This window comes from Gadus chalcogrammus, chromosome 22 (genome assembly GCF_026213295.1).
Source record: "Gadus chalcogrammus isolate NIFS_2021 chromosome 22, NIFS_Gcha_1.0, whole genome shotgun sequence".
Taxonomy (NCBI): domain Eukaryota; kingdom Metazoa; phylum Chordata; class Actinopteri; order Gadiformes; family Gadidae; genus Gadus; species Gadus chalcogrammus.
Genome location: NC_079433.1, coordinates 12643119 through 12653384, shown reverse-complemented (window position 1 = coordinate 12653384; position 10266 = coordinate 12643119). Strand labels below are relative to the sequence as shown.

The following is a 10266-nucleotide window of genomic DNA, read 5'->3' as shown; positions in this document are numbered from 1 at the left end:
GTAGATGCAGATTCAGATAGATGTTATTCCAGAACAAACGTACAAATCAAATGTTGGCCTAAATTAAACGGAATTGACATTACAAACCCTCATAGGTGCCAGTGTCATACGTGGTTGGATGGTTCATTTGGCTCCATTGAAACCACCAATGCGAAACGCAAAACAATATGATCCCAACGCATGATCATAAACAATATGCTCTATTAAGTGTTGATGATGGCTTTTAGAAATGTCGTCACGATAGTGTAATGTCATCTGGTCATCATCCATGTTCGAGATGGATTTTTCCGACGTCACCGTGACGCTGGAAAGCAGGCGCCTCCCCAACAACATTTCCCCACAGCCGACGAAAACTCTGCCACATTGAAGAAGAAATAGGCGACCTGGCATCACATTTTCTCTCACTCCACTTTCTCCGGGGATTGTCACGGGATTTCAATGTTGAACCTGCTCTTTGTAAGTGGAAACTGAAGCTAAAACAAACGTATATAACTTGTGTGTGATGTTAACTGGTGACTGTTTCTTCTGTAAAAAAAAAAAAGCCCCACTATAGATATACGACATGTAAAAGTTAACGAGCTAACAGCTAACTAATGAAGCGCAACACAAGGCAACGCATAGAGGCTAAGGAGATGGCTAACAACAAGCTAACATGCTAACGTAGCCATGTTCACATGTAGGAAAAAACCTGCATATGACGCATTGTCATATATATTTTAAAGAGGCACATTCATGTAGGGGTGCTTCTTATCCATAATGCGTGTGGGTTCTCCAATCGATGAACCTAATAAAGAGTGTTGTTAGCGGAGCTAGCGGGCTATCGGTTCACCACGTTAGGGGGCTGTCATTTCCTGGAAGAATTATAGTAGTGGCATTAATCGGCATGGTATAATTGATGCATCGATTTCCACTTTATAACCTTGGGACATGTGTGTCGGGCTGTGTTCCGTGTTGGAATGTATTCAATGTTTTAAAACAACTGATGTCTTAACGATGAAGCGCCGTTGACAACAGCAGTGGCAACACCTAGCTAGCCGAGCCTATTGGCTAGCGTTAGCCCAGCGGCTCACTCGTTGTAGAGCACAGCCGTGTATAATGCATTCGGCTGATAATGCATTTAGGTGGGAAGAAACTCAAATGTAATCCATGTCTACGAGGAAATGCATACGATGCACATTATGTTGGATTATATGTGTGTTAACGTTTTGTCGACAGCTGTCCGCCTTCCGCCCTTTGTGTGAATCCTTTGACCCAACGCGTGGCTGACACATTTAGTTCAAAGCATTATGCTATATCACAGTCACGATCACGATAAGACGGCGTTTTCCTCCCTGTACACCCAAGTATGTAACACACACTCTGAAGTTCCCACTGACCATGGGATGAATGGAAGCTAACATGTTGAAAACGCCATTGCCTTTGTTGTTGGCATCTGCTATATTCTTTCTCCAACTGATTCAGTCGGTCTTAAAGTCAACCCTGCAAAGTTTTCTCTGTAATTTAGTCTCTTGGTTTCCAAAAACAGAATACCCGTGCATTTAGTCTTGTGGGCTCAATTGAAATTGAGGAAATGCACTATGGGAGGAAGTTGACCAGAACAGCTGCGGCTGTGGAGTCCACGGTGCGTTCCCATGCCTCTGTTTGGTTTAATGACCCTCCAATGATGGTTTCAATTTGATCATTTTATAGTAGCGGTATTTGTAATTTATATGGTTGCCACTCCCACTGTGGTATCAGAATGAGACAACAAGTAACCGGTTAGGTAGTGTTGCATTCCAACGGATGAGCTACGTTTGGAGCCTTGGACATATTTGCTTTGGCGCTAGGCCTATCAATTAAAGTATTGATGGATCTGTATAAGCATGCGGTTGTCGTTCTTAAATAACATCCTCCATGATTTTAAACATGATACAATGAGCAGTGGCTTCAAACTTTTGTGTACTCTTTTTTGCATTCATCTTCATAGGTGCATAATGCAGCCTAGTCAACCGATTTAGTGTGGGTTAACTTGTATCTGGAAGTAGGTCATCCATGCCGGTGACCTGCTTCTTCATTGAAGCTGTTTAATACGCAATCTTTGGGCCTACTTTAGAAATTGCTATTCTCCAGTCTCCACACAACTAACTCAACACAGCCTAAAGCCTTTAGCTAGGGAAGACAGACGCAACGAAAAACCTATAATTGTATCCGATTTGAATAAGTTGTTGCTTATGCATGCTTTGTGAATCTGGTGAAGGCCATTATTTGCATCTGATTGTTTGTTTATGGTTATAAACTCAATCATATTTTTTTTGTCTGACTGTTATTATTGCTTTACTCACCCAGAAAAATAATCAATATTAAACGTCACAAAATATCTGTGTGTCATTGGTCATCAGATACGAACGCTAGCGTCACCTTTTCCAAAACATTGGTTAAACCACAGCATATTTGACTGTAAGGAAAGCACCTTGCACATGCAGGGTTTGTTTATCTCCCCTGCCTCTGGGTCCCTTGACAAAGCTGTTAGGCGAAGTGTACAGAGTCCTCTGCACATGCTAGTTAAGTTCTGAAGACCAACACAAGCAACAGGCAGCTCAGTGAACTGTTATTGACAACTACCAATGTCTACAGCACTGAAGCAGAAGTATTTGCCTCTTGCTGGAGGGATGCTGCCGATGTTAGCACATTGTCATTGTAGGTCCCTCCAAAGGTGGTAATCTGTATAAAATAAAGTAGAATTGATCTCTTAACCAGGAGACCTAATGTTGCAACAGTAGACCTAAATTAATCTGGCTGGGCATTTTACCTTTTTAAGTTCAACAAGTGACCAGTTTCGCTCTTTATGAACGCAATAAATAACAGCAAAGAACAAGTTCTCATCCTTGGTTACGGTAACTGTGAAAAATGAGCCTGGTTCATGGCAACATGATTACAAAGAGGTTTGGTTGGTGGGGGTGAGCTCCGTTGTAGTTCTCTGCCAGTTAGCCCATGCAAGCCACGGGGTTCCCCTGAGTGTTTTTAAAGGTAAGGCCATAGGGCTTGTTTCTCGGCAACTAAAGACGCATTCTATTTTCATTATGTGTTTTGTGCCTCTGGGTATCTGCTCATGGGGCCAATGGAGAACAACTTTGCTCGACCTAAGACTGCTAAACAGAAACATTGAGGACTATATCTAAATTAGGAAAAAATAATTAATTTGTTTTTTAAAAGATACATTTATAAATATTCAGTAATTTTTATATAAAACTGGTTTATAGATTGTGTGCATTGATTTCAAGATGGGCAAAGTCAGATATATGGCCATTGGAACTTGACATGTCCCCACTTTTCTGGGCCTTCACATGCTGGTTATGGTTCCTATAGTTCAGGTGTGGGCCATTTTTATTTTCACAGAGGGCATTACTGACATAGAAAAGTAAGCAAAGGGCCCCATATTGCACAATTCAATTGAAACCTGAAACCCATAGTGCTTAATTATGTAAAATTACAGGAACTTTGTAGACCTGTCGAATTACTGTGTTGGATACGTCACCAGTAGGCAAGGCAACTTTATTTATTTAGCACTTTTCATATACGAGGCAGACTCAAAGTGCTTCAAATAGAAACATTGTCTTACAATAAAATAATGGATAAGTTAAAGAAAATGTATCTATTATTTCTCTACAATGCAAAAAAATGCATTGTATAGTAATACAATCAAAATGTATGCGTAGAAAATAAAGGCAAAGTAAAAAAAGCATTTTAGAAATTGCAATGTATTTAAGATTTAGCAGAAAGCTAAAGCAAACACAAAAGTCTGGTCTTGTTTTGAAAGTGGTCAGAGTTGGGGCAAGTCTTAAATCCTCAGAGTTGTAAGCAAAGTATTAGCATTTTATTCATGTCCCTACCATCATTTTGATATTATTCTTGTTGGATGTTGTGGCAAGCAAGCAAGGGAAAAACACTTTTTAACAATTATTGTTTGGGGGGGAAAGGGACATATGCACTACGATTTATTATTTATTTCAGTGATGGGCTTTGTTAGAAATAACATTAATTATGAACTAAATAATATTCATAGCTCTGTAGTATGTCGTAATAATCATATGGTTTAATAAATTATAAGATTTAAGACATTTATAAGACGGGAGGTTAAAACACCTTTGATTTCACAACTTGGAACTCACCCAACTTAACGATAGATGGATCCTTTAATAATCCTTTACAGGAAATTACAGTGTCACGATGACTGCTAGTCTGCTTTACCAACAGTTACTCGGCTACAAACTAATTGACACCATGTCAAATTAGTCGGTGTTGGAGCATTTGGTCAAAAAGGACAGTATGGGCACTCGGTAGGCATAAGTTAAAAAAATGTCATGTTGTCTGCGATGCTCCGTCAACTTTCATGTTTAAGCCCGATGGGCTTTTAGCACGAACGATCAGACCTTGCACCATGGCACACATCACAGCGTCATCCATTGGGACTCATTAAATTAAACCTAAAATCAAACCTCCGACTTGTTGTCTATCTACTATGCGACGCTGTCCGGCGTGGCCCTCCATGCCTCGTCTGGTGTGTCACCTGCTTTACATTAAAGCGCTGCTTTAGAAGTCAAACTCGGTGGATCAGGTAGCAATGTTGTTTCCTTTTTATGGCAATCCATCACCCACAACAGCGCTTCTGTGTGACTTCTCTCTTGTGGGAATGGCGGTAGTCCTGGCCTGCATTTCATCAAAGCTTTGCACAAGTGTTCAAACCACGTATTTGTACTTTCATACCATGAAGAACATGTGTCCTTTGAAACTTTAAGGCTGCGCTGAAGATCCGCCATAACCGAGTTTTGACTTGGACTGATGAGTGGATCCGAAAGCCACTGACGTCCACGCAGCCATCCTATGAGATATCGTAGTTTCCTTTTTGCTTTATTAAAATAACACTTTTTTTTACGAATTGCACCGCTTTAGAAATTAAAAAGGGAAAAAAACGTTCAGTGGATTATTGAGGCGATTATGCAGCAGTCGGCCCCACCGGCTCCGTTTCAGGCAGGGAAAGATATACACTGTGACTGTCTTTTGTTGTTGATGATTTTTTCAATACGCTGTAACCGGTCTTACCGCTGGCTTTTCAGTATAACATCCCCTAATGGGAAAATGTTATTGAGCAGTACAGACTCAATGTCATCATCCGACACAGTAGTGCATTTTATAGATTTATTTTGGTTTTGCTTTCCTTTGAGGCCTTTGTGGCCCGGATTACGGCGGTCCGTGGGCCGGTTCCGTTCCTGTGGCCATATGTTTCCCAGGTCTGTTTTGGAAGCTTCTTCTTTGAGGGGTTCCTGTTAGAAGATTGGGAAAGGTGTTTTTTTTCCCCAGTTTAATTTATTAATTAGCATTTTAGTACATTGTGTGAAATGACTGAACCACAAAATTGCACTAGGTGTCGGGGAAGCCTAAGCCTCTCTCCGACGCCGCATTCAACAAATGCCCGTGCAGAGGGCTACACGTCCACATGCACCTTGCCTCTGGTGCCTTATTTCAGTAACTGTTATGAAATGGAATTGAGTACCAAATTGACGATCATATAAGAACAGAACATGGGTAAAAGCCAGCCACTTCCAATCACATTAAGCACGCCCGACTGATATACCTAAAAGCTGTCAACAAACAACATTTAAGGATTCATTACTCAAAAAGGTGGTTTTACTTCAAAATTCTGGAAATGGAATCTCTAACAGATGCAATGACATTGTTTGATATTTTCAGTTAGGGTTAGGAAAAGTGTAAATGGTCCATTTGTTTAAAGAAATGTTGATTACTTTTTTAGGCCAAACCGCTCAGCTCCATTAGAAGTTATGCTGCTTCTGGTTTTTCTTATTGTTTACTAACAAAGCTACCATGTCTCGGATGTCATGTCACTACCTCAAAGTTAAATATCCCTTCTATGAATACACATTATTCTTAGAATGTAGTAGACAATCTTAGTTGTTTTGGAGAATATGTAACCATGAGACCATGCACCCATTTTTATACAGTGAATTGGTCAATGAGTCACCATTTGGCACAGACTTTGTTGATGGTATATGCCACCATTCTGCAATTGAATAGCAAGCGCATGAGTTCGGCATCACTTGTAGTGCCTTTGGGATCGGCGTGTCTGCTAGATGCTGCTACAATGCTTGTCAGGTGGAACCATAGCAACTAGTAGTAATCAGATATCTCATTGTCACAACTGTTAACAGCAGACCGTAGAAGTTGTAGCCATAGGTAGGAAGTTAAAAACACAGGTTATTCAGCATCCATCCTCTTAACTGACAATTTAAGCTGGTCAACTTATTTAATTTTTTAATATCTTTTATGTTCGTTAAACATTCATGTATCTGGCACTGACAAACTCCTTCAGTACATAATGTCAAACTTGAAGGGTATGCTTGAGTTAAACAAGCTATAATATGTGTGTGCATGGGCGGTTGTAGCTCATAACCCAGACTCCTGAAATGTCACCTCCTGGTGTTTCTTCAGCTTGACTCTGTCAATATTATTACACGAGCACCATGGCTTTCCCCCCTGATCATCTCATAAGGGACAATCACAGGCCCTGCAGGAAAACGTGTTGCTTCCCCAGAGATGTTCGTAGGTATGGCAACAGTTATTCCCCTGATGTTGTCAGATGGCAGAATCTCTGTCTCTGAAATGTCAGCGCGATTGATGCCTCTCAGCAGGTACTGGAGCAGACATTGTTCTGTTTACGGTCTCTACAGGAGCTGGCCGTCAGCCATCTATTATTGTTGGTTGCAGATATCGCTGCCATATATATTTCATATGGCTTTTTTGTACAGATATCATTGCTGAGATAGCCAAGCACAGCTAACCATATTACTTATAAGACGCTGAATTTGCGCATGGATAATGTCCAGTGTCTTGCAGACAAACTTGCTTAAAAGTCATCCACGAATAATCAGTTTACCCACCGGAACAACTTCAGAATATAGCGAGCAACAAACGCAGTCAAATCGTTGTTGTGAACGTTTTTATGAGTTATCTTTCACTCGATGTTCGTCTAATGGTGAAATGGGCAGGAGCTACGTTTAGATGGAGTCTACGTGGGCTCTGTTTGTAGATTAATATCGGATCTCTAGAATCTGCCCGTATGTGCATTAGAGATTCTCTTTGAGCCAAATTTTCCCCCATTATCTCTGTTAAGAGCCACGACCTTCCATGGTTCTGACGCACACCATCCACATCGATGTTGACCATATACCTGGTCACCAAGACTTGGCTCTGCGCTCCATAAGAGGAGTTAACGTCATGGATATGATTTTGATCCAGATATCTAAGATAAGATAATAATGTTAAACGGAAGATAATACGGATTGGATACTGTAACTATATATTGTCGCTAGGGATGCAAATTATCGAGTAATTCATTAATCGATAGTTGTTTCATCTTATCGATCGATGATCGATTAATTGATAAGCGGCAATTCTTCTGAGAAGCTGAATTTCCTTCTGAATGTGACACATTTAGGTGGTAATTCAACAAAGTCGTTTAGTTGTTGTACTTTAAAATACTTCCACATATTGTGCATTTGGCGTCTTTGTCGTCATTAACCAACTTAAAGTGGCTCCATACTGCACTCCGTTTTGCCCTCTTCATCGTGTCAGTGTCCCGCTTTTCGTTTGTCTTGTCCTGCCGTGTTCCAATACCCGTACTGTCCGTACTTACTAGCCAAAATTTGAGTACGCAGTACTCCAATTCAGATCCGGCGAAAAGAAGTATACTTCAAGGACCCGGATGCCGTACTCAAAACGGGCTAATCGTGAAGTGTGGATCGAAGGACACTGCCCGTACTCAACGGCAGCCTTCTTAGCTACGTAGCAGAAGAGGCGGAGCCAGGCTCAGCCAAAGTCGGCGCATTTTCCACATAGCCTGCATTAATAGTCATTTTGTAGTTTTTATAGTTTTTATAGCTTTTTATAGCTGCTAGGCGTATATAGTTCACCGTTCAAAGCGGGATGTTTATTGCGGGGGAGGAGCCACGGCGGCAGTCGTGATCGTAATTTCCGGTTAGTGCACCACGGAGTACTCGATTTGGAACAGCACTCGCATCTGAAAAATTAACGTAGTAGCCAGTGCGGATAGTATACTTCCTTTAAGTATACTCATGGAAGTATGGGTATTGGAACACGGCACTGCTTTGCTTGTGTTCCCGCTTGTGTTCCCGCGTGTGCGTCAAGTACGTCTGGCGTCAAGTGCGCCCTCACGTGGACGGTTGGGGAATTACGGGTTAAAATGCGATTAATTGCAAGTAATTTATTTTAATCGAGTAATCTCTTATCGACAATTAATCGATAATCGATTAATTGTTTGCATCCCTAATTGTCGCACAAATCACAGACACATACAAACTTTTAATGGTGAGCCGTTGGCAATGAAATATTACTTGGATTTCTTAAATATTTTAAATATAATGTTTACTTTTATAAATGTTTATCTACATATCCTCATAACTGTATGGCTTTAAGTTAACATTACTCTCCAGAACCTATTCCCACCCCACCGGCGATCGGACCGTTTATTGGCAAAATAGAATGTCGTTGATTGGACAATATGAAAATGGCAAATATCACCGAACTGTAGTTCTGATTAGGGTGAAGATTAGAGTGATACCCTATGGATCTCAACTCTATCTAATTATTAAAATCAAGTGTATAGTGTTCTCCATCTGAGGAGTTGGAAGAACGACCTGGAATAAGAGTTTGGTCACTGTGTAGGGCCTTTTGTACTCATCAAGCATTCCAATATGTTTTGTGAGATGAGCACAACTGGACACCTGCCAATCAAGATGGGACTGCAAAGAAATTCATCTATATCCGATTCAAAGAGGTCACTGAAGGGGCATTCTGGGGGCATAAGTGGCTGCATCGGTCTAAGTTCATCTGGAGATGTTTGTTGAGACAAGGAAGTAGTGTTTGTGGCTTGGCAATACAAATTGGAACAACAGTGCTTTACTTGGTTATGCAAATAAGGAATCTAAATCAGGACAATATTTAGCTTCTCTGAGAATTCAATGACCTTCTCCCAAAGGCAATTGACAGACTCCAGTTGTCGATATCGATCCTTTGGGCTCACATTGACATTTACTAGGGAGAAATGAGTGAACTAAATGATGCCATTACAGAGTAAAGAGATGAGCAATAGGATCCTTTATTGACAGAATGCCGATCGGATTACATTCTAAGTCTGTATTATACAGATCTTTTTAGTTATTTATTTTTGTCCGCAAAAGGCACATTTTGGTCATTGGCTGATTGCTGCGTTGCCTCTCCAGTCAGTGATCCATTACAACCGGTGAGAATGTAATTCAAACATGTGAATCATCCAACTCCTCCGGAATAGCTTGTGACACAACAATTATCTTGAGTCATCCTGCCTCTGCTGGATTTGATATGCAAATTCATGATTTTTTTTTTTAATTTGATCAAATCACATTCTTTATCATTTCGAACTAAATCTGGCTTGAACCATTTGCCCATCACTAGTGTTATGGCGTCTGGTGTCTGCTGGAGCATTTTCTTTTTCAGGATTCTTTTATAACCTACTTGTTCCCACAGAATAGTTAGTTTGTGGTGGGGGGGGACACAAAAGTCACTAGGGAAGTCCCTGGCATACCCTCAGATAATTCTGGAAGGACGTTAATATGGTGCAGTTTTTTTCTGAATAATTAGGTGGAAAGTCTTGTAAAGAAAGTTATGTTTCTAAACACAATTACACAATCTATTTATATGGTCGGTATCAAAACCAAAATTTGAAACATAATTGCATAGCCAAGTCTTTTATGTAAAAACACTGTCTTAAGGGTTCTTCGCTCTGTTATTTACTTAAAGGACTCTTTTTTTTTTTCTAATCAAATATCAATGAGATATCTAACCTGTTTGGCTTGAACACTTTGACTCATTGAACAGAGTTTCTCGATTCTGACATCTGCCTTGCCTTTCTCCAGATATGGGCTTTCCTCCTCGTTCTCTCTTTTAAGCAACACAAGCCCGAATTCTCAGTCCTTTCCAGAAGATGACTGGCCCTTGTCACCCCTGGCCTTCCTGTAAGCGCTGCTCGAGGCATTTGATCGTCACACTCTTTATCTGTGCTCACACTGCACTGCAAAGCGGTGTGATAAGTGGGCTTTGCCATGTGCGTGTGCTGTCAAACTGCTGGGCGAAACACCTCAGGGATTGCTGTTTTTATCGCCGCCCTCTCCAGGCCCTCTTCGTGTTGATGAAAGCCAAACCTAAATAACCCAATGA

The 10266-nt window shown here is 40.8% G+C and overlaps 1 protein-coding gene across 1 annotated transcript in view; it reads left to right on the top strand.

Annotated features, from left to right (window-relative positions):
• The first annotated feature begins 285 nt into the window (after positions 1-285).
• The window catches only part of ptp4a2b (protein tyrosine phosphatase 4A2b), a 29132-nt gene continuing 19151 nt past the window's right edge, over positions 286-10266 (top strand). The window contains exon 1 of the mRNA XM_056582127.1: positions 286-456. The gene's annotated coding sequence lies outside the window, so the exon portion shown is untranslated. The remainder of the gene's footprint in view (positions 457-10266) is intronic.